At 41.3% G+C, this 27,880-nt stretch overlaps 1 long non-coding RNA gene across 2 annotated transcripts; it reads left to right on the forward strand.

Moving 5' to 3' along the window:
- The first annotated feature begins 13,479 nt into the window (after positions 1 to 13,479).
- LOC148871591 (uncharacterized) lies at positions 13,480 to 24,661 on the forward strand. Of its 2 annotated transcripts, XR_016106448.1 has the most exons (3): positions 13,488 to 23,249; positions 23,331 to 24,030; positions 24,445 to 24,661. It is a non-coding gene; the product is annotated as an uncharacterized LOC148871591 (long non-coding RNA). The 2 variants fall into 2 exon arrangements; XR_016106447.1 differs by having other exon boundaries at positions 13,480 to 24,030.
- The last annotated feature ends 3,219 nt before the right edge of the window (positions 24,662 to 27,880 follow it).

A 27,880-nucleotide genomic window follows, 5' to 3' on the forward strand; every position in this document is an offset into this window, starting at 1 on the left:
CTTCTCTTCTTTTCTCTTCTCTCATTCTCTCCTCTCATCCTCTTAATTTCCTGTTGATTATACACTACAGTTTTCAACTCCATGGCCCTCCATTATTCCCAACAAAGGGTTAGAAAATCACTTTGAGATGAAGAAAAAAGAAATAATCCCCTTCAGGCACCACACACACACCCTTTTGGAACCCTAGGTGGTCCTCCCACAAAAGATTCCTTTTTCGCGGGAGCGAGAGAAGAGAGAGAAGAAGCAGCCACTCCCTCCAGAGGCCTCCAAAACAGATGGGACTTGAATCGCCCCCTTCAGAAAACTCCAAGGAACCCTAAAAAATTAGGGCACCACTTCCTAGGCCAAAATTGAAGAGTCCTACAAAAACAAGACAATCCCCCTTTCTCCAGTTCTTCTTGAATTTGATGGGAAACCCTAGACCAGCTATAGGGAAAAATAGATCCACCAAAAAATCCAAAAGCTAGGCTTACCTGAGGTCTTCGATCAGCCTCTCATATCACCACCATGCAGTCGGCCGATTTAGGGTTGCATGATAGAGCAGCTCAAGAAACCTTCAGCCTGCTCTGATACCAAGTAGAAATTGCTGATAACTGATTCAGCTGAATGCCTTGTGAAGAAAAGTAGAAGAAGCTGAAAGGTTTCAGCAATAGAGAAAAGGAGAGAAGAAGAAAAGAGTGGGATGTCGCCAGAATTGAATAGATTTGGCCGCCAACCCCTCTTGATTTATATACTTAAAATAAAAGAATGAAAGATTACAAGAATACCCTTAGTAGGGCGGCTACTTTAAGTAGCTGAACAGTCACAACTTAAAATAACATAAACTAATGGGCCTAAAGCCCAATAACTTCCTAACTTAACAACTTAAATAAAAAATAAAAAGCTGGGCCCAATAACTTAAAATCGGCCCAAACTCAACACATGTCTCCTTACTAAAGAAGAGTGGATGCTAGTCTCACACTGCCCGAGTTCGATGATGAGGGGTGCTTGCAGCCTGAGCCGATGGAGGTTCAAGATCTGAGGTGGGTTAAAACAGGTGCTAGAGGACCCATCATGGGAAGGTTGACACCCTTAAGAGAATGTTCCCAGGCTTCAAGGACAAGGTTGTATTGAAGGGGGGGGGGAGTTGTTGAGCCCCCAGTCCAGGTGGCACCTCAGGCCCAGACCACTAGCCAGCCCAGGGACCAGCCCGCTCTGCCATCTGAAGCCCACGAGCAACACAGCCCAGTGAAGGAAGCCAAACACCCTCCCATCCGTTTCCTGTACACAAGGAAGACACGTCAGCCATGAACAGTACCCTGCACATGTCTCGTGATATCCTTGTAAACCTTATAAATATCTGAGAATAAAGGAATAGGACTGACCTGGCTTATTTCATTTCTCTTTTTCTATTTGTAGGAGGTTAGGTTTCCCTCGAAGAGACCTCTGCGGTGGGCAGTATCCCATCATGGTGTTTGCAGAATTGCCTCCAATGGAGAGGTTCTGAATGCCCAGTCTATTGATTAAGCGGATCCTTGTGAGTGCAGCCATCTACTTCTGCCTTGGTAGAGTCAACTATACCAATCGGTTCACTGTACACCCAACTGATGTTACCCCTTTTCGTCTCTTAAAGCTCCTCCAATTCCATTAACACCAGGGTTACCTGATGCACTTCCATCGAAGCTTATAGTCCAAGTTCCTTCCCTTCTGATAAATGGACCCCTGAAGATGGGTGGGAAGGAGAACAGGAAGTTAATAGCATTCCTGTTAAGGTCGTTTACAGTGATTCCTTTGAACATATCTGAACTGGAAGCCCACAAATTACAGGGGTAGCTGATGTGTGAGATCAGCTCACTCCAGGATTGGCCTTATTCTCAAACAACGGTTATTCCTTGCCAGTACACCTTACCTCTCCTACTCAGACTTTTCCTTGCCACTATTGGAGTAAGTCCTGGAGGTGATTTGGAGCAACCCAGCTGTAACCAGTTAGCTGTAAGAAGTGATTCCAAATATACCTAGTTTCCTAGCAATGGATGAACAAGTGACAGTTGAGTCCCCTTCTCGAAGGCAAAGGATGCAGGCATGGGGAGAGATATAAAGTCCACCAAAATTCTTCTTTTGCAGCAACTCACAAGTGTTTATTCGATGCAGACAAGCCTCTCAGACGAAGAAACACACTCTTGTGGGGACATGATTGCACCAGACCTTGAATAGGAAATAACAATCTTGCTCTTCTGCAACCAAATCCTTGAAGAAAGTCTTGGAAGAGAACTTGCTGGCAGGGTGGGGTTTCCAAAACTTTATTTAGTGTCATTGCCCACTTTAAATCTTATAAAGGGAATAAAAGTATTATAAGTAGAGATGATACCTTTTTCCAAGGGCTTGAGGAAGCTAATCAGTTTGAATGAAGATTGCAGTCTCAACTGTTTGTGTTCAGCCCATAGTTGCTGGTGATAACAGCTACCCAAAGTGCATTTGTTTCAGTAGGGAATCTCCATAGCCACTTTCCAAGGAGAGAAGTTGATAAGTTCACTTCAATATCAAAACAATGCGCTGATTTGAGGGAGCTCACCCTCCTGAAACAGAGTAAGAGGAAAGGAGAAGAAGAGAAAGAGGAAGAGAAGAGAGGGGAATGATAGGGTTTCTTACTTCATGCCATAGAGATCGGATTACATAGTGTTTATACTTCACTTGCACGTGGCTGAGAATGTGATGGATAACTAACTTGTACAACGTGGCTTCCTTGTATAAACAAACCGCAGCGGAGTCACATGGGTGATCAGGGGCTTCTCTTAAGAATGACCCGCCTGCTGGGTGACATGGGCCTGGGCTTCCTTGGTTGGGCTTAAGTGATCAGCCGGCTTCTTGGGTTGGGCTTAGTGTTATACCAATATTATGCCCATGGCAGCCAACGGACCTATTGTATTGGATTTTCCCAGATAAAGGAACGTAGATAGGTCTCAAGGCACCTGTTTACCACCTCTGATTGGCCATCAGTTTGGGGGTAGTATCTGGTTGTATGGAGCATGTGAACTCCTTGGGCTGAAAAATAGGCCTCCAAGAACTTACTCATGAAGAGGGGATCCCTGTCAGTCAGAATAGAACTTGTGGTGCCGTGCAATTCGGCTACCTCATGGATGTACACCCATGCTATTGTAGCCGTTGTGTATGGCTGAGGCAGAGCTACGAAATGGGCATACTTAAACGATTCACTATCACCAATATCACAGATTTCCTGGCTGATTTAGGTAACCCGGTAATATGACATGCTTATGTCTTCCCAAACCTTCTCTAGAATGGGTAAGGGCTGAAGTAAACCTGCAGGGGATTGTGTGTTGTACTTATGTTGTTGGCAGATGTCGCAGTGAGCCACATAGTCTTGAACTGGACTTGGACAGGCCCATGAACTTAAGCTCCTCCACCCTTGATAATGCATCTGCTACAGCATTTGAAGGGTCTGGGGTTTGTATTCTATATGGAAATCATAACCCAATATGGTTTATAGGCCCATTTCTGTTGTTCTGGGCTTAAAATTCGCTGCTCCAATAGATGTTTAATACTTCGATGATCAGTTCGTACCATGAACTTCCGCCCAAGGAGATATGCTCTCCACTTTTGAACTGCCATTGTGATGGCCATTAGCTCTTTTTCATAGGTTGACTTCGCTTTGGCCTGAAGTGAATGAGCTCGGCTGTAATAAGCTAGGGGTTGCCCCCCTTGTATCAGAACTGCCCCAATCCCCTTTCCAGAAGCATCTGTTTCAACGATTAATTCCTTGTGAAAGTCTGGTAGGCTGAGAGTGGGTGGAGTGGTGACTGCCTTCTTAAGGGATTGAAATGCATATTCAGCTTGACCATCCCAATCAAAAGCTTACTTCTTCAACAACTTAGTGAGAGGTGCAGCTAGGATACCATAACTAGGTATAAATCGGTGGTAATAGCCAGTCAATCCCAGGAACCCGTGACCTTTGGGAAGTGGGCCGGGGCCAATTGATCATGCTGGATACCTTATCCAGGTCAGTATGAACCCTGCCTTAGATATGATGTGTCCAAGGTAATTGACCTGGGTCTGCCCAAAAGAACATTTAGTGGGCTTGGCAAATAAGGAGTGCTGTCTCAGTAGGTCCAGAGTACGATGCAGGTGCTCCATATGTAAGGGCCATGTTGGGCTGTAAATAAGTATGTCATCGAAAAATACAAGTATAAAACGGCGCAAGAACGGTCTGAAGATTTCGTTCATGAGCCGTTGAAAGGTGGAGGGTGCATTGGTTAAACCAAACGGCATCACCACAAACTCGTAATTTCCATCTGATGTTTGAGAGGCAGTTTTATTGATGTCATCTGGGTGGACTTGAATCTGGTGGTACCCAGATCTGAGATCTAGCTTAGAGAAGTAGAGGGCGTGGCCCAATTCGTGGAACAGTTCCTCAACTAAGGGAATGGGGTACTGGTCCTTCACAATGATGTTATTAAGGGTCTGGTAATCAACACAAAACCTCCAGGTGCCATCCTTTTTTCTGACTAGTAGGACGGGTGAGGAAATAGGGCTGTTGCTGGGCCTAATGAACCCTTTTTCCAAGAGCTCCCTGACCATCTTTTCTACCTCAACGCACTGGTAATGGGGTATACCGTCTCACATTGGCTGGTGTTGCCCTGGGGTGAAGAGTAATGTGATGGTCCATCTGTCTATTGGGTGGTAAAGTGGAGGATTCCTGAAACACATCTGAGTATTCAATCAACAACTGTTGGAGCTGATTCTGCTGTTCTGGGGTCTGCACCCCTGAATCCTTAGTGGACAGCTGCGGCCCAGAAGGCATCGAGCCCATACTCATTAGTAGTGGGGTGTCAGAGTGCTAGTAGCTCTTAAAAATAGTGTATGGAGCTTCTGCCGTGGTTTTAATGGGTTTATTCCCCCTTATTGAACAAGAAAGTCTGTTATGTTGGAAGTCCATTGTCAATTCAGCCCATTTGCACATTACCGGGCCCAACTGTTGGAGCCATTCAATGCCCAGCACTATATCTGCCCCTGAAAATTCAAGTGGGTACAGGTCTACCAGGAACGAATGGCATTGGATTCTAATCCCAACGGTTATGCATCTCCCCTCACATCTGATCCCATGCCCATTTGCCACATTGATGGCAAAAGGTGGGACCGGTTCAACTGCTAACCCCAGCTTTTGGGTCAGCCCATAGGTGATAAAGTTAAGAGAGCTGCTGCTATCAATGAGCACTGCCACTTCTTGACCCATGGTTCAACCATTAACCCTCACAGTTCGTGGGGTCGGTTGACACAAAAGGGCTTGTAATCAGATGACATATAGTATTCAGCCTCTGTATTAGTTACAATCTGAGTTGGTTCAGCCTCAAGTTCTTCTCCCTCGTCTACAACCTCGTCATCAGCTTGCAGGAGGTAGAGATGGGGAGCCTTGCACCGATATCTGAGAGCAAATTTCTCGTCACAATTGTAGCAAAGCCCCTTCTCACGACAAGCTTGCATCTTAGTCCAGGTACAGTCATAGTACCTGGGTTTTTAGGTGTGGAAACCTCCGGCTTATAATTAGGAGTGGGAAGGAGAGGTCCTTGATTTTGATCAACCCGGTTGGGTTGGGTCCATAATGGGGGCCCAGTTGTAGGCCCATTGGTCCGGTTGACCCTCAGCCAGTTCACTAGATGGCTTTTTTTCTCCCCTCCACCTTCCCAAAGAAAATCTCTTTGAAGTTTCTCAATGTGTAATCTAATTTTATAAGTAATCTGGAACATTGAGTGGAGGTAAATGGGCAGATTTGCAACAAAAGCCTTAATAAGGGTAAGTCTCCCTTTTTGAGAGATAACAGCGTTTCCAAGTGGCTAACTTCTCACATTTTTCCACCACAAGATCCCAGAAGCTTTGACTTTTTGGGTTCCCACCGAGAGGCAACCCCAAATAAGAAAGGGAAAGGTTTTCAACTCGGCAGTTCTACCTTGAAACTCTCCAAAAGATCTTCTTCAACTGAGTTTAAAGTCATTAGACTACTTTTTGAATAATTTACCCTCAAGCTGGTAACTAATTCAAAGCAATTTAGTATCCTTTCCACATTGGTAATATTCTCCAAAGTAGCCTCCAGGAACAGAATAATGTCGTTTGCAAATTGGATGATGTGGACACGTATTGGGAGCAGCAGCAGCAATGATCCGGTGTTCTCATCCTATCCAATTCGGCAGCAAGTCTTATCCATTCGGAAGATTAGATTAGACTATCTTGTTATTCTTATCTTATCTTATTAAGTTAGTAGATTAGATTATCTTATCTTATCAGATTAGGATTAAGAGAGACTTATCTTATTAGATTAGGATTAAGAGAGACTTATCTTATCTTATCAGTCTTATCTTATCAAGATAAAGCTGGAGGTCTCCCTATTCAGCAAGGAGTCTCCCTAAGAACAGGACTCTTGTAATCTCCTATTTAAGGAGCCACTATTAGTGAATAAAGGCATCGAATATTCAGTCAAGAAGAGAGTAAGGAGAGTTGGTGATCTCTTGGACAAATCACCATTAGGGCGGCCAAGATAGGTTCATCAAGAGCAGGGAGGAACAAGGGAAAACAGGAGGTTTTCCCCGTGGACCGACCCGTGATGAGATCCTATTCGCGGGCCCATAACATTGGAGGTGGGAAATATTAAGAGCATATCTTCCTACATTGAAACCTTTAACTAAATTTAGGCTTTTGGCCATGTCCACAAGCTGGCTGAAAACATCCATCACCAAGGTGAAGAGAAAGGGGGAGAGAGGACAGCCTTGTCGAGAAGGAGACCCGACCTACTACTCTTCTTTCTTCAACACATTCATTTGCTATTAAGATGCTGTCCGCATCTGTCTACCTTTAACAAAGGCAAATTGGTTAGGTGAAACTAGATCTCTTAGGACTTCTCTAAGTCTTTTTCCAACATTTTAGCCAGAATTATATACACACTCCCTACTAAGCTTATTGGCATGAAGTCTTTCACTTCCACAATACCACCTTTCTTTGGAATGATGAGACAGATAAAGGTAGAGTTGTTACCTTTCTTTACAACAGCCAAGGAGTGAAATTCCTTGAAAACCTCCATCCAAAAGATCATCTTTTACAACATCCCAACAGATCTGAAAGAAAAAGATGGGAAAACTATCGAACCCAGGGGCTTTGTCTCCATCCATGTCAAAGATTACTTCCCTTATTTCTTGCTCCACAAAGTCTGTTTCAAGCCATATCCTCTTTTCTTCTGCTAGAGTCGGCCCATCTCAACTTCTTAAAGTAAATTTTCTAAAGCCTTCCTTAGAATGGAGCTCTTTGAAGTGGTTTAGAAAAGCTTCTGTTACTGCATAAACCTCTCTTCTTTCATTCCTTAGTGCTCCTCTATTCCAGAAGGTCTTGGGTTTCCAAAACTACTGCCATCAAAATTCAGTTTTAGAAAACCACTTTCTAGAGGTAGCCAATCCCTTACTAACCTTTACTTCCTTGTCGACGATCCTGCCACTTCTCCCCAATTATTCAATACATCATCAATTGAGAAATCAGAAAATGGCTCCAAGTCAAAGCTACTGTGGAACATCTTCACATAATCCTTCCTTTTTTTTCGGCCACCTGAATACATTCAGGTCAAACAATTTGTCCAAGCTAATTGGGGTAGTATTCTTACAACCAGAAAGAGAAAAAAACCACTCCCAAATGCAAGAGGAAAATAAACAGAATATTAGTAGGTGATAGGCAGTCTCAACACTCAAAACTAACACACCAGTCTGGCGACAGACACCAGTTGAGTCTTTTTCTTTGCAGTAAATTTCAAGTATTAGTACTCAGGAAATACTTCCCAACAAAAGGCACCAATCTTTGGGGGAAAAGGAACATATCAAACCACTTTGAGGGGAAACAACACCAAAGAAGTGGACCAAGTCAAGGTTTTGAAAAGAGAAGCACGCACAAGAAAAAACCCCAAAAAGATTAGGAACCCAAATGCGACCATAAGACTGCAAGGGTCAATCACCACCCAACCAAGAATGTGTAGGAGATGAAACAAGGCATCATTCAGAATACCTCAAATTTCTTCACAATCCCAAATTACAAGTTCGATAAAGATGATATCATTAGGACTAGCCGAAGTGAAAAACTCAGAAATTGGCCTCTCCTTCAAACTTGAAAATACAAAAATTGGAGGAAACCTATCTTTGTGGGAACATCCCCACTCGCAGGTCTTCCTTGAATTTAATATTGAATCTATAGGAGAGGTCATAACTAATATGATTTAAAAACAAGGTGAGGAATTCTAATCTACTTGGTATTCCCACATCCCATCCATTTTCCATGAGTTCATGAATACTAAGCACCACATTACACTACAACCTTTCAATTACCTTTGGTTGTTGCCATAGCCATTTCCCTAAAAGAGACAAATTCTTTTCCTTAAACTTCCTAATTACCAAGCCCCCAAATTCCTTCTGCATACTTTTAGCAACCTTGTATTATTCACTCACTTTCTAGCATTTGTCTCCATTTCACCTTGTCTTGGATTTGTATCTTGTCAAAATTTAACTTGGCTTCAACTCTCTTTTTCTATCATATTTGCTAAGGGGGCCTCTTTCATCTTCCTTGTCAAGATCAACAATCTGCTGAAAGTATTCAACCTTTTTTATTCCTACCCCTTTAAAAATTTCCTTGCTCCAACTCTTGACTTTTTGCCTGCCTTTCAGTTTATAAATGGCTAACTGACCCTGTAAAGTTCATCTCAGATCACCATTTCTGCAGCAAATCCAAAAAACTTTGTCAAGTTTCACTCTGGTGAAATCAGGAACTTGTCAAGTTTCACTAAAGTTCGATTGGCTTGATACTAGTCCCTGTATGGCTTTCCCTAGCAAGGAGCAGATCCATCAACATCTATGAACAAAATTGGCAAACTCCCTCATGCTTTTATCTTTCCTTACTAACCCCCTTTTTCTCATATGAAAATTTCATTGTATTGAAGTCTCCTCCAATAAAATAGGGAATTGAGACATCTTGCTATCTGATCTCAGTTAAGTTCTTCCCAAAACCTGGGACTTACAGCATTATCGGTGGCCCCATAAAATGTAGACAACATACTAGAGAAGTTCTCAGACCTTAGAAAGATTCAATTTAACAACCAACCTTCTAATCTGTTACTGCTATATTGATGCAATTCCAAATCACCAGGATTCTACCCGCTGTCCCATTTTCTGGTAAAAATTCCTAGTCACAGTCTTTGACCCAATATGCTTCTGACTGACAATTGATGCTTTCACCTGCTGCAGTTTGTTTTGTCATAAACACAAGATGTCTGGCAGCCATTTATTCAAAAAAGAACACATTAACATCCTCCTTTCCGAATTGATCCCCCTTACATTCCAAGAGATTATTTTTAGGTTCTTAATTGTTTCAGCTTAGATAATTTTTTCTGTCTTCTTCCCCCATGGTTCAATTGTTAGTCACCTGCCCTATCATTGAGTCTCCATGCCAACCTGAAAAGTTCCTGGTTCGTTTTTCTTCTCTTTCTATACTTATCCTAAATGATGTGCCTTCCAATCACTTCTAATAATTCTATTGTTTCCTTCTCCATTCCTTTTATGTAAACACCAAGGAATTTCCAAAGGTTAATAACTTGGACAACACCCATGCGGACATCCTTTCATCAGGAATGTCGACCCTTTTTCCTCCCTGAGGATCCATTGCAAGCACCAAGTTTTGTGTATTTCTACTTACCTTCTTGAAGTTGCTTGGAGTCATAACCACCAAAGGGTAGAGTATGAAACTTTGTTCTAGGTAGCGTTGATGGTCTTGGAATGCTCTCTCTTAGCTGATTCTTTGAATCTGCATCATCTCCAGCCTTAGATATCCACTTTTTGTGGTTATCAACAGTAGACAAATCCGGACTGTAATCAATCCAATTCTTGATGCAAATTTAAAAGAAAAAATACTAGAGAAGAGAAGAAGAAGAAGAAGAAAGGAAGAAAGAAGAGAGAAAAGAATGATTGGCCTCAGCTGCCGCCCCACTCATCTATTTATAATAGCATAAAAAAATAAGATGGCAATTACATTAAAACCCCTACTACTTACATAAGCAAATAACTAATAAACTAACATTGCTAATAGCAGCCTAACAACAAATATAAAGAGAGCTAACTAACTAACAGCAGTAGTGGCACCACAATAAATAAAGAAAACAGCACTAGTTATTGCTCTACATATCTACACTCCACCTCAAGTTGGGAATAGATATTTATCATTCCCAACTTGTGTAAATCAGCTTTCAACTTAGCCTTTGTAACTGCCTTGGTGAAGAGATCAGCAAGCTGCATATTGGAGGCAATATATGGAAGACACACTTCTTGAGAGGCAACTTTCTCTTTGATAAAGTGTTAATCCACCTCAATATGTTTAGTTTTGTCATGCTATACTGGATTGTTGTGAATGTTAATAGTAGCCTGATTATCATAATATAGCATCAAGGGTTTCTCATAAGCAATTCCCAGTTCCTCAAACAAGGACCTCAACCATAATACTTCAGCCACACCATGTGCCATATATCTGTATTTTGCTTCAGCACTGGAACGTGCTACAACATTTTGTTTCTTACTCCAAGAGACTAGGTTGCCTCCTATAAAGGCACAATACCCAGAAGTAGATCTCCTGACTGTTAGACAGTTTTGTATGCCCTTAGCTTCAATCAAGATGATGTACTTTATGAGTTTATTGTAAATGAATAAAAGTGCATATTTGATTCATGTTCCCTTGGTATGTTTCTGTGTAATACCCTTGAATTGGACACTTAATGAGACTCGTGTTAGTTTAGAATGTTCACAGCTAGTGGGTCGGTCTGGGGAGACCTATCCTGACAAGGCTGACACTGTGGTGCCACTATGTCGGTTGGGGTGGCCTGTCTCAGCTGCCAGGGTGAGACTCTAGGCACATACAGTGTAGGATTAATTGAACTTATGAACTGGACCAGATTTCCAGTATTGCCCTGGACCTTAGAGATTGATGGGCAAAACTGGAAAGTTACACCCGACCCCTAGACTCGATTATGATACTGCACTAGGTGTCGGATTGGGTTGTCTTTGATATACCATTCAGTGAGATCCTTAGCGGGGGTCAAAACCTAGGTATGTTGGGACAGTTTGAGAATTCATCTGAGTGGGTGATCATAGTGACAGGATCAGCCCCTTTCTCGAACAAAGGTAATGATTGGGGATGCACTCTCACTGATAGAAACCAAGACTGCTGGCAGCCGATTTCAAACGTTGAGATTTGTTTTGCAAAATATATTTTTTATGTGAAAGAAAAATATATATATTGTGGTTTCGAAATGATTTGCAAAAGGTTTCAATTCTTGGGATCCATATAAGCAGAGAGTGCAACACTGTTCCTGGGCTAATGCCTGATGGGCTAATCTTGCATCCACCCACAGTCCTTGGGTGTTACAAGGCGGCTTGGCCTAAGGACCACTTAGGGTAAGTGTTGGGCCCATAGAGCCCATGAGATGAGTTTTCAGGGGGTGCACTGTTCAAAACAGTGTATTTGGCCAGGCCTTGTAATAAAGGCTGGGACGAACCCATGTGGCTGATGTGTAGATCAATGTTTGGGTCCCACGCCATACAAGGAAGCCCAACTGGGCAGTAGTTTGGAAGGCTAAGTGAATACATAACCTTAAATGGGCCTTAAGCCCATTTCGAACTGGGCTGGTTTGATTAGTCACTTAAAGGGGCGAATTCTGAGATAGATCAGCTGATAGGATTGGGCCCAGACCCTATCCACTAAGAGAGTCCAAGATCTAAATAAGATTTAGATCTGGAAGCCTCCTAATTAGATTAGGAGATGGCTGATCTAATTTGCAGATAAGATAAGGGTTATCCCTTATCACTTAAAGGGACTTCTTATCCAAATATGATTTGGACTAGCAACTCCTAATGGGATTAGGAGCTGATCCCTTTAAGCTTATAAAAGGAGGAGGGGGCGGCAGCCTTCAGACATGCAATACACAACTCCTGTCTTCAGAGCTGAAATCACAAGAGAGAATTCTGCTCCCTGCAAATACTCTCTTGCCGCCTCCTTCCTGCAGCCGTTGCCTCCAACAGTTCGATCTCCTCCTCTCTACAGGAGTAATCAAGATTCGATCTTGATACCAATCTTTTGGAGTTGTATTCACAAGCCATCCAGTTGATTCTTGCGAAGGGTCAAGTTCTTTTGGAAGAACACTGCTGATTCTGCTCCATCCTGCACTGCGCCATCTTCAATGGGAGCAGATTTTGGATCTTTCCTTGGGCGTGAACACCTCCATTGGGAGATACTGTTTCTCCGTATCAGGTATAATCCCTCCCTACTCCTTTTGGTTAAGATCTGGTTCAGTTTATGGTTCAAGAATGATCATTGAAAATATGATTTCTAAATAGGGAATTTGATTCCCAGTTGAAGGGAGAGAAAAAATTTTTAAATTCGCCCCTTTATTCCGCAATCTTTGGGCGTCCATGTGATGGATATCCTATCCCTTCACTGACATCAACACACCCTACCCAATCAGCATCTGTGTAGACTTCTATCTTTATGTGACAATTATTTTTGAAGAGTATGCCTTTGCCTAGACATCTCTTCAGTTAAGCAAGGATCCTTTCAACTGCAAGAAGATGAGTGTTTGTGGGAGAATGCATGTACTGACTAACTACACTAACTGCATAAGAAATTCCTGGTCAGGTGAGGCATTGATAAAGCGGTTTCCCTACCAACCTCTGAAACATAGCCTTGTCTTCAAGGGGCTCCCCACCTTCGGTTCTAATCTTGTGGTTTTGTTCAATGGGTGTGTCAGCTGGTTTAATACCTAGCTTTCTAGTTTCCTCTAGAAGATCAAGAGCAAACTTCATTTGAGAGACAAAAATTCCATGTTTGGACCGAGCTACTTCAATACCCAAGAAATAACGTAGTTCTCCCATGTCTTTGACTTCAAATTCTTTGTGAAGTAGTTGTTTAAGAGAGTCAATCTCATCGGTATCACTCCCTGTCACCACAATATCATCCACATAAATAGCAAGTACAGTCAAGGAGGAGTCTGTTTTCTTAATGAAAGAGTGTGATCTGATTGGGCTTGGGCATAGCCGAATTTTCCAAGAGCTAGTCTGAATCTATCAAACCATGTTCTTGGAGACTGTTTCAGTCCGTATAAGGCTTTATTCAGCTGGCAGACCTTCTTCCCTGCTTTTATACTGTAGAATCTGGGAGGTAACTCCATGTATACCTCCTCTTGCATATCACCATCGAGGAAGGCATTTTTAATATCCATTTGGAACAATGGCCATGAGAAATTTGCTGCAATGGACAATAACACTCTGATAGTGTTCATCTTGGTTGCCGGTGCAAAAGTCTCCAAGTAGTCTATGCCATAAGCTTGTGTAAACCCTTTTGCAACTAATCTGGCCTTATACCTCTCAACAGAGCCATCAACATTATGTTTTACTGTAAGCACCCCATCTACACCCAACCGGTTTCTTCCCTTTCGGCTGATCAACCAATTCCCATGTATTATTTTAGAAAAGGGCATCCATTTCTACCTTCATGGCATCCTTCCACTCTGGTATTGACAAAGCTTCTTGCATTGTCCTAGGAATGGGAGTGGCAAAGATAGATGCCAAAAAGGACTTATAGGATGGAGACAAATGGTCATAAGTCAGATATTGAGAAATACAATGTGTTGTAGACGAAGTGCAATGGCGTTTCCCCTTTTGGATAGCAATTGGAAGATCAAGATGATGGTGAAGGCTCAGTAATAGGAGGCATCTCATTAGGCTTAGTGATGGGAGGTATCTCATCTGTAGTAGGATGTGAGGGAGTTGTGGTACTTGGATCTCGAGCCGCAGAGGAAACTGAAGCTAGCCTGGACTACTGAGGACTGAATCAACCTGTCTCCACTGCTTATAAACACCCTCAACTCCCTACACTTTTGACAACCCTCCTCATTACACTCCCCTTCAGTGATTGGGACAGGTAAAGGAATTTCTGATGTGGGTAAACCCATCTCATTACTCTCACCCTGAGAAGAAACTCTGTGATAATAGGGAACATCCTCAAAGAAAGTCACATCCACAGAAACAAACTCTTGACAGTATGGCCGGCCAGAAATAAGAGGAAGAGAAGAGGAGAAGAAGAAGAGAGAAGAGAGAGCAGAAGAGAAGGGATTTGCAATGTAACAGTGCTGGCGGCGCTTATTATAATATATATAGGGTGGTAGAAATAACAAGGGAAAATACCCTTGTGCCCCTGAGTACAATAACAGAAGTGAAAAAACGAAATAAAAAAAACACCTTAACTAGCCAAACAGACCCTAACACCAACAACTAAATTATTTTATCCATTGAAGTCAATCATGACCAACTTGTCACACAAATCTCTGTGCCGCACATGATGAAGACCTTTGGTGAAGATATCTACAAGTTGTTCTTCTGAGCTGACATATGGTCTACACACTTCTCCATTTTCAAGTTTCTCTTTGATAAAATGCTTGTCCACTTCAATGTGTTTCGTCCTATCATGCAGGACTGGATTAGCAGCAATATTGATGGCAACTTTATTGTCCCAGTAGAGTGACATAGGATTGCTAAACCCAGTTCACCAAACAGATTTCTTATCCACATGATTTCAGCAACCCCATGAGCCATCGCTCTATACTGTGCTTCAACACTAGATCTAGCCACCACACTTTGTTTTTAACTTCTCCATGTGACCAGGTTTCCTCCTACAAAGGCACAATACCCACTAGTAGACTTTCGGTCATTGACTGCTCCTACCCAATCTGCATTAGTATATACTTCCACCTTTAAGTGACCATGTTTCTGGAACAACAAACCAGCTCTGAGAAACTTCTTGAGGTATCTCAAGATCCTCTCTGCAGCTTAGTGAGACGTCCTAGGGTTGTGCATGAATTGACTAAGGACACCCATTGCATAGGCAATACCAAGCCTGGTCATAGACAAATACAAAAGTCTCCCTACGAGTCTCTGGAAATTCTTCACATCTTTCAGAAACTCTCCCTGATTGTCTCCCAAATGATGATTAGATTCAATTGGTAAATCAATTGGTTTTACCCCTAACTTGCCTGTATCTTCTAGTAGATCTACTACATATTTCCGTTGGGAAATAAAGATGCCCTTGTGAGAGCGGGCAACTTCAATTCCAAGGAAGTAACGTAAGGGGCCTAGATCTTTCACCTCAAATTGAGTGGCTAAGAATTTTTTTAGTCTCCGTATTTCAGCCTCCCAATCTCCTGTGATCACTATGTCATCCACATACACAATAAGAGCTGCAATTTTACCTTCACCTCTTTTCACAAACAGAGTATGGTCTGACTGGCATTGTTTGAACCCCATCTGTTGAACTGCTAAATGGAACTTACTAAACCAAGCCCGAGGTGATTGTTTCAACCCATATAAAGATTTTTTTAACCTGCACACCTTTTGTTCAGTGCCTTTGGCACAGAACCCTGGTGGTTGGGTCATGTACACTTCCTCTTCCAAGTCACCATTCAAGAAAGCATTTTTGATATCCAATTGGTGAAGTTCCTAGTCAAGATTTGCTGCCAATGAAAGAAGAATCCTGATAGAGTTCATCTTGGCTACTGGAGCAAAAGTCTCTACATAGTCCACTCCATATACCTATGTAAAGCCTCTTGCTACCAGTCTAGCCTTGTACCTTTCAATAGTTCCATCAGCCTTGTGTTTCACTGTGAACACCCACTTGCAACCCACTGGTTCCTTCCCTTCGGGAAGGTCTACCAACTCCCAAGTGCCATTTTTGTGTAAAGCATCAATTTCTTCCTGCATTGCATCTGTCCATTCAGGTTTAGACAAAGCTTCTGCCACATTCTTAGGAACAGGGACACTGTCCACAGAAGAGAGAAAGGCACGGTATGAAGGTGAAACATGATTATAGGACACAAAATTAGAGATAGGATGATTTATGGTACAAGACCTAACACCCTTTCTCTTAGCAATAGGAATATTAAGATCATTGATGACAGGTGAATCAACATTTAGAGGAATAGACATATCAACAGGAGCAAGTGTACCTAGCTGATGAGACGGATCTGCCTCAGGTGAATCCGATGATGTTGGTTGCATAGTGTCAGGTTCCACGGCTCTTGAACTCTGCTGGCTTTTATGGCGACGATGAAAAACCCGGAATGGACAAAGCAACGACACCCAAAAACACGCATTGGAATGGTGGACAACGGGGCTGTAGGGAACAAAAGCTAATGTGGGGCCTTATACTCTAGTAGCCGAGAGGACATGCGATTGATGATATATGTAGCACACAAAACTGCATCCATCCAAAACCGTTTTGGCACATTCATATTAATTAGTAAGCCACGAGCTACTTCGAGAAGGTGGTGGTTCTTCCGTTTAGCGACACCATTTTGTTGGGGTGTCCTGGCACAAGAGCTTCGCTGAAGTGACCCATTCGAAGCAAAAAACTCCGTGAGATCACTATGGAAATATTCCTTCGCATTGTCCGACTGGAAGATATGGATTTCCGTTTGGAACTGAGTGAACACCATGCGTTGAAAATCTTTCACAATTTTTGGCACTTCATCTCGAGATCGCGTAGGGTAAATCCAAGTGTATCTAGAATAATCATCAATCAAGGTAATGAAGTACTTATAGCTAGCCTTAGTAGGTAGAGTAACAGGGCCCCAAACATCAGAATAAACAATATGAAATGGAAATTCGATCTTTTATTTCGCAAAGGTAAAGAACTTCTACAATGCTTACTCAATTGGCAAGTCTGACACTGTAACCGACTCACTGACAAGGACTCAAACAACTTTGGAAACATAACTTTTAATGACTCAAAAGAAAGATGACCTAGACGACTATGCCATAAATATGCTTGACTCTCACTTGACAAACTCATGGACTCTATAGCCACAAGACCAACATTATTCTCCAACACATAGAGACCATCCACCATACTTCCTCTACCAATCGTCTTCCCCGAGGCCAAATCCTAAAACACACATGAAGATGGAAAAAAAGTGATTGAGTAGTTCAAGGAGTGAGTTAGACTACTAATGGACAACAAATTAATAGGTAATTTTGGAACATGCAGTACATTAGGAAGGGTAAGGCCAAGCGGGAGAGGTATGGTACCTCGGCCAGCTATGGTAGAAAAAGAACCATCAGCCAGTCTTACCTTATCTCTCCCAGAGAGAAGGTTATATGTCTGAAACAAATTTGACTTACCGGTCATGTGGTTTGAGGCTCTGGAGTCAATAATCCAAGGAGAATCAGTGGTATGAGATGACACATGGAAGGTTGTGGCAGCATTACCTGATGTAGACACAAACGAGGTAGAGGGAGTAGGACCAGAATCCATTTGGCGGAGAGTCCTACCATACAATTCCAAATGTTCACGAAAGGAGTTGATAATATCTTCCTTGAGGTCAGAACTGGGATGCCTCTCTTGAGTTACCAAAGGACTAGTCTCTATCGACGCCATATTAGCTGAGTTATACCTTTTTTGATTTTGTTGGCCTAGTTTCTTGCCCTGATCAGGTGTTGACTTCTTACCCAAATCCTGTGTCCATTTAGGTTTTCCATGGAGATCCCAACATGTACCTCTCGTGTGTCGTGCCTTCTGGTAGTGAGTGCGCCAAAGTTTGCTCTTATCATCTGTTTTTTTCTAAGAGTCACATTTTTTAAAACCACCTCCAACATTTGTATTTGAATTTCCCCGGAAAGCTAGGGCAATTGACTCCCCTTCTACACCATTCATCACACTTCTTTTACTCTCTTCTGACTGCACCAAGGCATACACCTCCTGAACTGATGGCAAGTCTTTACTACCCAAGATTTGCACCCTGATGGACTCATACGAAGGATTCAGCCGTAGGAGGAAGGCAAAAACTCGTTGCTGAGATACAAGTGACTTACATGCCTTTGCATCTTCATCACACTTCCAATTCACATTCTGATAGTGATCAAGTTCTTTTCATAACAATCTCAAATCAGAATAGTACATCGAGAGACTCCTCTCCCCTTGCTTGCAAGTAGAGGATTCAGCTTGCAGTTGATATATCTTGTTATAGTGTCTCTGCTCTAAATAAGTGGACTTCGCTTGTTCCCATATCTCACAAGCAGTTTCAGCCCACATAAAAGTCTTCCTTACTTGTGGCAGCATGGAAACCAAGAGGCAAGACATCACCATACTATTCTCTTGGTTACACCTATCATATTCAGCACTTCCATACATCGGTTCCTTCACTCCCCATTGATGTATCCTATTTTTCCCCTAGCAGTGATGTAGAGTTCTATTCCCCAAGACCACTCAAGGTAGTTCAGACCATCAAAGGGAATAACAGCCATGTGAAAACTCATATCCATTCTCCCACTCACTCCATTGTGGCTCCCTGAAATCTCTGAAGTAGCAGAATTCTCAGATGACGTGGTCAAAACAGATAATCAGTCCCAAACACCGGACTTAAGACCCCTCCTTACTCCACAAAACAATGCTCCACTCGGTCCACACCCACACACTTGGGCTTAAAAACAGGCTGAGCACAAACAATACCAAATTCAGGACAAAACAGAGGCAATATTCGGCAGATTTCAGACCTGTATGGTTTTAACAGTCCCAACCTACCAGCCTTCCAGAATGTCTAAAGCCATTAATCAGCAGGAGAGATCCTTATCACTTATAATCAAGTCAAATTATTGAGATGACAGGTCATCCTTGACCTACAATCGTCTTAACACATGAACATGATCACACGATCCAAAAACAAACAGAGGTATACAGATCTGACAGCATTCAGCAGCCCAGATTCATTTGGTTTTCACTTGGTACACGACCAAGAAGGGTAAAGAAGAGAAAACAGAAGAACTGTACCAGTTATAGAGCTGTTTTCCTCAGTCCAGATTCAGATCTCTGTTCCGCCCAGGTTTAGCAAGTCTGTTCGATCTGTTCTCTCAGTAAAGGTTGTTCGATCTGCTCTCTTTAGTCAATATTCCTGCTCTGATACCATCTTGATAGTATGGTCAGCCAGAAATAAGAGGAAGAGAAGAGAAAAGAAGAAGAAGAGAGAAGAGAGAGCAGAAGAGAAGGGATTTGCAATGTAACAGTTCTGGCGGCGCTAGCCTTTATTATAATATATAAGGGTGGCAGAAATAACAAGTGAAAAGACCCTTGTGCCCTTGAGTACAATAACAAACATAACAGAAGTGAAAAAACGAAATAAAAAAACACCTTAACTAGCCAAACAGACCCTAACACCAACAACTAAATTATTTTAACACAAACCATTTCCCAGAAGTAGGTTCATAGCAGCAATATCCCTTTTGATTTTGTGCATACTCAAGAAATATCCTTTTGGAAGCTTTAGGGTCAAACTTAGAACGATGAGGCCCAAAAATCTGAACAAAACAAGTACATCCAAAGGTTTTAAGGGGAATAGTGAACAAGTCTTTATCGGGATATAAGAGGATGAATGGAATTTTCATGTCTAGGACCCGAGAAGGAACCCTATTGATGAGGTACACGGTTGTATGGATAGCATCCCCTCAGAAACGTATAGGAACATTGGAGTTTAGCATAATGCTTCTAGTTACCTCCAATATATGCCTATTCTTTTTCTCAGCAACTCCATTTTGCTGAGGTGTGCGAGGACAAGTGCTTTGATGAATAACCCCATGGTCAAGGAAATATGAGGTCAAGGGTTTTGCAAAATACTCTTTAGCATTATCTGATCTGAAAATTTTGATTTTGACTCCGAACTGGGTTTGGAGCATTTGATGGAAGTTCCGAGTCAGAGTGGGGACATCATCTTGAGAGTGCATAAGATAAACCCATGAAAAACGAGTGTAGTCATCAACAAACAATAGAAAGTATCGGTATCCCCCCATAACACTGACATGATATGGTCCCCAAACATCAATATGCACAATTTCAAAAGGAATAGTACTTCTTTTATTGCTCAAAGAATAGGTTGCTCTACAATGCTTTGCAAGTTCACAACTTTCACATTTTAAACTAGACATCTGGATTGACACAAACAAACTGGGAAACAAACTCCTTAAAGACTTAACAGACAAATGACCCAACCGGTTATGCTAAAGCAAAATTTGACTCACAGACTTAGAAACAAAAGACCTTCCAACTTCTTTATCTTCCCCATGTAGACACCCTCCAATTAGGTAGATTCCATTCGTCTCACGGCCAATCCCAATCACCTTCCTTGTTTCTAGATCCTGAAAAACACATCGATCAGGGAAAAAAGTCACTAAACAGCTTTGATTTTTAGTGATGCTACTAATTGACAATAGGTTAGTACTAAGTTTAGGAACATGCAAAACTGAGGACAAGGAGATGGCATCCGATAATCTAGTGTTTCCCTTCCCAGAGATGGGAACAAGAGATCCATCAGCAATGGATGCTCTATCTCTGCCAGCGGATAAGCAATAAGTAGTAAACAGAGAAGATAAGCCTGTCATGTGGTCAGATGCACTTGAATCTATGACCCAACAAGGTCCATTATTACCTGGGCCTGAAACATGATATGTTGATGCCCGTGAACTTGAATGAGAAAATGCCGAAGTAGGAGTAGCAAATGTAATCAGTGGCTGAGATGAGGGAGTTGTAGTAGCAACTTCACTTTCTAACTGAGTCAGAGCAGCTCGGACAGTAGCTAAAGTGTCTAGGGATGTGCTCTTGTACTGGAAGAGGATGCACCATCAGTAGTAATAGTACATTGGCATTCCCCCTTTTATTTCTGATCTTTGCTGGCATTAAATGTGGATATAACTTCCAACAAGTGTCCTTGGTGTGCTTTGGCTTCTTACAGTGGTCACAAACTAGGTCCTTATCCTCTTTCTTTGTGACCCTTTCCTTGTCACCCCCAAATTTTGGTTTTATAGCTGTTAGGGCTGATTCCATAGGCTGAAACTGCAACATAACCTTCTTCCTACTTTCCTTACTATGCAGTAAAGAATAGGCCTGAGACAAGATCACACTCTCCCTTGTAATTGTTGTCTCACAATATATCATACTCTGAATTCAGACCAGCTAGGAATTCAAAAACCCTATTGGTCTCAACTTGTTTTCTATAGGTTTGTGCATCCTTCTGACTTTCCCACTCAATAGTTTCTAGATGATCAATTTCATACCATAAGGATTTCAAAGTGGAAAAGTAAATTGAAACCAGCTTCTCCCCTTGTTTGAAATTATTTACTTCACATTTCAGTTCATAGGCCCTAGCAACATTGAGAGGCTGAGAGTAGGTTTCCTTCATCACTTCCCAAATTTCCTTAGCTGTTTTTGCCCAGAAATAATTACGGCTAATATGAGGCTGCATAGAGTTACATAGCCAAGTCATGACCAAATAGTTCTCTTGAACCCATTTGGCATATGAAGGGTCTTCCCTGGTTGGTGTTTTTACATCTCCATTCACATAACCTAACTTCCCTCTTCCCCCAATTGCCATCGTGGCTGACTGAGCCCATTCCAAGTAATTAGAACCATCAAATTTAACAGTAGTGATCTGAAAATTGTTTTCTCCCATGTTTTCAACTCCCAAAACACCTTCTCCATTAGTCTTGAACTCAGCTCCTGCCATTTCTGTAATAGGTTTATCAAGAGAAACCAGTTCTCAGCAAAGGGATTCCCCCAAAAAAGGTTCTCACCCCCAAAAAACAGGTTTGGAGGCTGAAACAAGTCTAGAATTCACTTAGAAAGCAATCTGGAATGCTGAAACAGATTTAGGAAAAATCAGGTTTGATCGTAGGGTTAAGGAAAACTTGGAGAAATCTTTGTGAGAACAAAAACAATTCTCAGCCACACCTTCCAAATAGGTTCACAGTCAAGTCTGGTCGTAGGGTTAAGAAAAAACTTTGAGAAAATAAGGGAAAGCTCAGCTGCTCCTTTTAGATAAGTCTGACCTATCTCTGACTGATGCTGGTCTCAAGAAAAGATAAAAACTTACCCAGAAAACTCTCATCGCCACCTCCAATCTTGGTCTGAACCCTAATCTTGATCCTTTTAACCATCTCTTATTCTTCCTGATTACCAAAACACTCTCCAAGCCTCTACAAGCCTTTGGACAGCTGCTAAACCCTTCTCTGGTAACCTCCAAGAATCAGCTGATGAACAGTTCTTTCTAAGCTTCCAGCCCTAGGCAATTCTCATGTGGTCGGCTGGATTAGACACACATGAGAAACCCTAGATTGGCTCTGATACCAAGTAAACAAATCCGGACTGTAATCAGTCCAATTCTTGATGCAAATTTACAAGAAGAAGAAGAAGAAGAAGAAGAAGAAGAAGAAGAAAGGAAGAAAGAAAGAAAGAAGAGAAAGATGAGAGAAGAGTGGTTGGCCTTAGCTGCCGCCCCACTCATCTATTTATAATAACATCAAAAAATAAGATGGCAATTACATTAAAGCCCCTACTGCTTACATAAGCAAATAACTAATAAACTAGTATTGCTAACAGCAGCCTAACAACAAATATAAAGAGAACTAACTAACAACAATAGTGGGGACCACAATAAATAAAAAAATAGCACTAGTTATTTTCTCTACATCAACTAGATCAATTTCTATCATAATGCAGCATACGTTTGGACCATGGGATTCATTCTAATCCAGTTCCCCTGTTTTAGTCTGACTAGCTTGTCCACAGCTCCCCTCTGGTTCACTTGTCTAAGTCGGACTGTTATTTAAGTATAACCCCACCTCTGTCTGACTGGTTTGGTGACAGCTCCCCTCTGGTAAACTTGTCTGAATCATTGAGCTGTTACTATGTGTGGTCCCACCTCTGGCTTCTTGCATGAACTAGGTGGCTGCCCACCCTTGGTTGAATCCCCATCTTTGTTTTGGAGTCTCCTTACTAAGTGGAAAAACATCTTCCTTAAGTATATTTAATTTTTGGAGGATTTTGATTGCACCACCTTTCCGCATGGTTGGACACATGTTTTTCAATCACCATCCCCAAGGAACTCACACAGGAAGCATGTACACTCCAATGGGAGGCATGCATGTTGTATTCTTCGAACTAACCTCAAAATAACGGTCATTTTCCGTTAGCTTTGATTCATCCGGTTGAACCGGACAATAAAAGACAAAAGAAAAAAAAAAAAAAAAACCATTTTGAACAATTTGGAAGCTCAGTCGAACTCCTCTCCCATTCTCTCATCTGAGCCCTAGCCCTAGTCAGTGAGCAGACCACCAGTGATTTCCCTTTGCAACTGATGTCCGACAGCGTGGAATCAACCGGTGGTAAGCTCCTTCTTCTTCTTCTCCTCTCCTTTTTCCCGGCATAATCATTTTTGTTTTTTTTGTTTTTGAGTGCTTTTGAAGCCAGCGATACCTTGAGCTTGAACCTGAACCCTATCGAGGCTGGCAGTACCCTGATCAAACTCAACCTATCTAAAGAAGTTCCAAAAACAGAGCAGGTAGTATCTGCGCCTAGTTTGTTTCTCTCAGCTTTTTCTTACCTCTTTGTTCTACTCTTTTGGTTTTGTGGTAAATGCAGGCTGTTCTGTCTGATCTTTCTGGTTTTGTGGTAAGTTTTCTTCCTTGTTCATAGGTGATGTATGACAAGCAATTACTCAGGAAGGAGCCGTCACTTTGGATTTGTCATAATGAAGACTATTGACAATGCAAATGCAGATATTGAGAAGCTGAGTGGCACAATAAACTGTAACTCTTTAGTTAGATGATGAGCTTTGACAAATACCATTCTTTTTTCATGAAAATCCTCATATCAAGGAACTAAGGAGTGTATCTTTTTGGTTTTCTGTGAATTGGATAACAGAAAATTGGGGGATGTGAGATCAAAGTGAATAAAACTGAAAAGCCTTAATGTGGATTTATCCCCTCCAAGCTGAAGAATCCCAGTTTGTTAACAGTCCCTATAAGGTTTATGTGGGTAAGAAGGGAAATGTTCTTAGTGCAAAAGTTTCATGTGTGCCAGGGACCTCAAAATCCAGTGGGTTTGGGTTTGTTTCTCTCTTCAGAAGAGGATGTAGAAGCTGCAATCTCATCATTTAACAATGTTGTAAGTTTATTTTTGTTAAGCGTTAACTACTACATTTAATATTACAGAAATCAGTTAAATTTGAATTTAAATACATGGTTCAACTTATTAGAATGGATATGTTTAAGCATTTAAAATTTTTATTTAATAATCATGATAAAAGTCAGTAATACGTTTGTGGAGTATGGACATGCATTGCCTGTATGCAATTTTCTGCTAAAAAGATCATACTCATCTACAGAATCCTTGTGGTTTTACTCATGAGGAGGTCCAGGGCCTTTTGGTTGAACACCCGAACCATCTAGATGTCAGCTGTATATATGGCATGTGATCAGTGTAAAATGGATGGGGGTTTTCTTTCTGCCTTGACTCCTCTTTACCATTGTAGGTATTCCAGATATACATTTTAACATCCGATGCACCTCTTTTTTGCAGTTACTAGAAGGCCAACAAATTCATGTAAACAAAGCTTATTATTATCAGCGGGAAATTTGGAACTCCAGAAAAGATGTATTTTATATGCATTGCAATTAAGAATAATGTGGCTTTTACTAAGAAGATCAAAAAGAACTTCCTTGAAATGTAGTTTTGTAAAATAGTGACAGTTCAATTTTGCTTCTTTTTTATCTAAAATTTCAATTGACCAAGTAAAGTCTTGCATCAACAACCACCAAAATCACTCTTCATTCTTGATTTATTTCATCAAGCTTCTCTTATGATGGATAGGGTGCTTTTAGCAATGATTAGGAATAGTAACTTCAACAATGCAATGGGTTGATGTCATATTGCCTATGTATCTCGAAAAGAAAATAAATGAACATGTTGACTGCTGTTATTCTTCATAAAAAATATTTTTTTATAATCCATGAGCTTAGCTACATGACCAAACTCTATTTTGGTTGGCAATACAAGGTTCATCAATCTCACGGGAAAAAAGGCATAAAATGCCTCAACTAAGGCTTATTATTTTGTTCATTTATGCAAGGATGCTGATCATTGGTTTTTATCAGAAGACAATAGAAACCATAAATTTTGAGGCCAACAAAGAATTTGCAGAAAAGTCATAAAGAACAGGAAAAAGGAAACAAGCAGGCTCTAGGCCTAGACCATATCCAGTAAAAGGTTTGACCACATGACCTCTCCACTTGCAGAAACAGACTTGGAGATTGGATGGGGAAAGCTCCATTCCTAATTCGATTAGGATTTTTTTCCAAAACAAATCAAACATGTATTGCATTGCAAGGAATTTGGAGCAACTAAATTGGAATTAAATCTTAAATGTATGCATTTGATATGATAAACAAATATGATAGAAGTGTAAGTTGATCATCTATTTACCCCTTCTGATTTGACTACATGTATCCTGTTTCACCATTCAATTTTAATTGATGCCATATCCATCGTTAAACTATAGGCCCTTAAATCATGTCTGATTACTTCCAATGAAGTCTTTCTGTCTAGCTTAACAGAACAATGAGTAATAAGATACCTTCTAAGAAATAAGTTATTGGTACAATGGTACTTCATAATAAAGAGATTTTATTTGCCAGAAATCAGGGCATCAATTTTGTGTTCAAGGTGGATTTAATCATCTTCAAGGCGGCCTGTTATTGAATCATCCTCCTAGCGGACAAGGGTTGGAACTCCCTTGAGTCAACTCTCCATAGGTGGAGTGGAGCAGATTCCGCCATGTTGGTCAGTTTCCCATAAATTCTCTAAGGGCCATATCAACGGCTGAAGCTTCCAGCTTCTTGTATATTACAGGTTCAGCTCTTACACAATCTGCAAAATCAGGGCAAATAATAAATAAAATTCCAAAAAACAGATTATTTAGATAAATAGGATCTAATATTAATAATTTGAAAGAGAAAATACGTGGAGCTTATTATGCAATGAATTCATGTTTCCTCAAAAAATGCCCTAAAAAGGTTTAAAAACAGAAGATTTATTCTCTGTGCAATCTTATTGAAGGATTATCTCACTAAACTCCCAAAAAAACACTGGTAAATAAGAGAAAAAGATTAGTTTTTTAGTAAAACTTTATCACCCAGAAACAAATGGTCAATTTCATGTCACATAATTCCTTGACTTACCACCCAGAAAGAAATAGTTTATTCGATTGCCAGGAAGTTTTCACCGAGATAGAAAAGTGAAAAAAAACAACGCGAGTAATTTTAACTCTTTTTTTTTTTGGTTGTGTAGCAGAAAACCAAAATTATTTCCTACTGTTTGGTCGTTGAGCAAATTGGAAATAAAAGAGAGTTCCGTGAGCTTGAATTTGGAAATACAGGATAAATTGACCTCGTGCAGCAAGCTTATCAAAAAGAAAGGAATTATAGTGTCACATGTGAAAATTAGACCTGCTAGTGTGCTAGAGATTGTGGTTTTCGGTTTCATGGATCATGGAACAACCACGAGATTTTGTGTTTCGGTCTACACAATGGCAGCTTAGGACGTTCGGTTGGCTTATGTGTGGACCAATCTACGCTATCTTGTGGATCGGTCCACGGGCCAATTTCTCGTTCATGGATTTATCTCGTGGATTAAACCATGCCTCTCCATTGTATGGGATGAAGAGTCGATCCCATGCTTCGCATGTAATGTTTACCCTAGTTTAAACCCACATTTTTTTTACCGTTTCAACCTCTCACAAAGCACTGCCGCTACCACTGCTTCTTTATTCACCGCTCTTCGACCACCGCTTCTTGCTTCATCAGTCGCCTCAGCAATTCCAACCACCACTGTGTCAAACTTTCGGCAATAAGTGCTCCTTTTCCGTCTACACCTCTGTTTCATATTTGTTTCACTGACGATTAATAAGTGCTCCAATTCTTTTTCTTTGTGACTGGTTGATCTACATGTTTACATATCTACATGATTTATCTTCGTATGTATAAGTATAAATGCAATTAACAGAGCTCTCTTCATCTGTAGAAAGATTTATTTTTGTATGTACATGTATAAAAGCAATTAACAGAATTCTCTTCGTCTGTAGAAAGAAAATGAAAGTCCAGGAACAACCTTCCATGACAATCTCCTTTCTCATTCCTCCCTTTAAGAATTCCTCCGTTTAGTTCCCACTCTCCTAGTATGAGCCCTCACTCTTTAGTCTTTATCCTTCATAAGACGTTCAGCTAAATCTTCATGGTCATTGATCCTTGTTGATGCTCAGTTTGGTTGAGGGCAACAAAGTAAATTCACTCCCAAGTTTCGAAGGAGGGCCGAAGGCATTGAGGGTTTAGATGAGATGAGCCGAGGTCGAGGACTAGAGGCCAAGGTGAATTGCTCCTTTGGATACTATAGAAGCCAAGGGCTGGTACTGAGAAGGGTGTCCGAGGGAGGATGAGTTACGGTTCCTATAGCAGTGAATCTGTAAGGGAGAAGGTGTTGGAGGCCTCGGGTGTGGACTTGAGGCGAGGACTCCGACCCTCCAACGGTCAAGTTAGTAAACGTGCAAGGTAAGCAGCGAGTCTAGAGCCATGGGGTCCAGACGAGGTCTTAGATAGTGTTAGGTCCTTAGATGAGAGAACACTAGAGATCACAAAAGTTTCAAATCCCTTACCTTGTAGGGGGTGCTTTGCATTTATAATCGGAGCTGCTAGAGGGTAGTTAGGTTTAGGTTGTCCAGATGTGAGCCATACGAGGGCCTGGTGAGATGTTCTGCCAGAGCCACGTGGTGCCCTGCGATTGGGCCCACTTGGTCTGTGTCAGGTAACCTTGAGTGTCCTCATGGTAAGCTGATGAGTGCACAAATTACACCTATTTTATGAGGCTTTATGCATGGTTTTTATGCTAGTTTGTGTGAGTTTTACCCCAATTTAGCTTAATTTCAGGAAATCTTCAAGGAAAACCAATTCAGGAGAAAGAAAGC

Source organism: Nelumbo lutea, chromosome 2, assembly GCF_056320005.1.
Source record: "Nelumbo lutea isolate HS-2025 chromosome 2, American lotus-T2T, whole genome shotgun sequence".
Classification (NCBI taxonomy): domain Eukaryota; kingdom Viridiplantae; phylum Streptophyta; class Magnoliopsida; order Proteales; family Nelumbonaceae; genus Nelumbo; species Nelumbo lutea.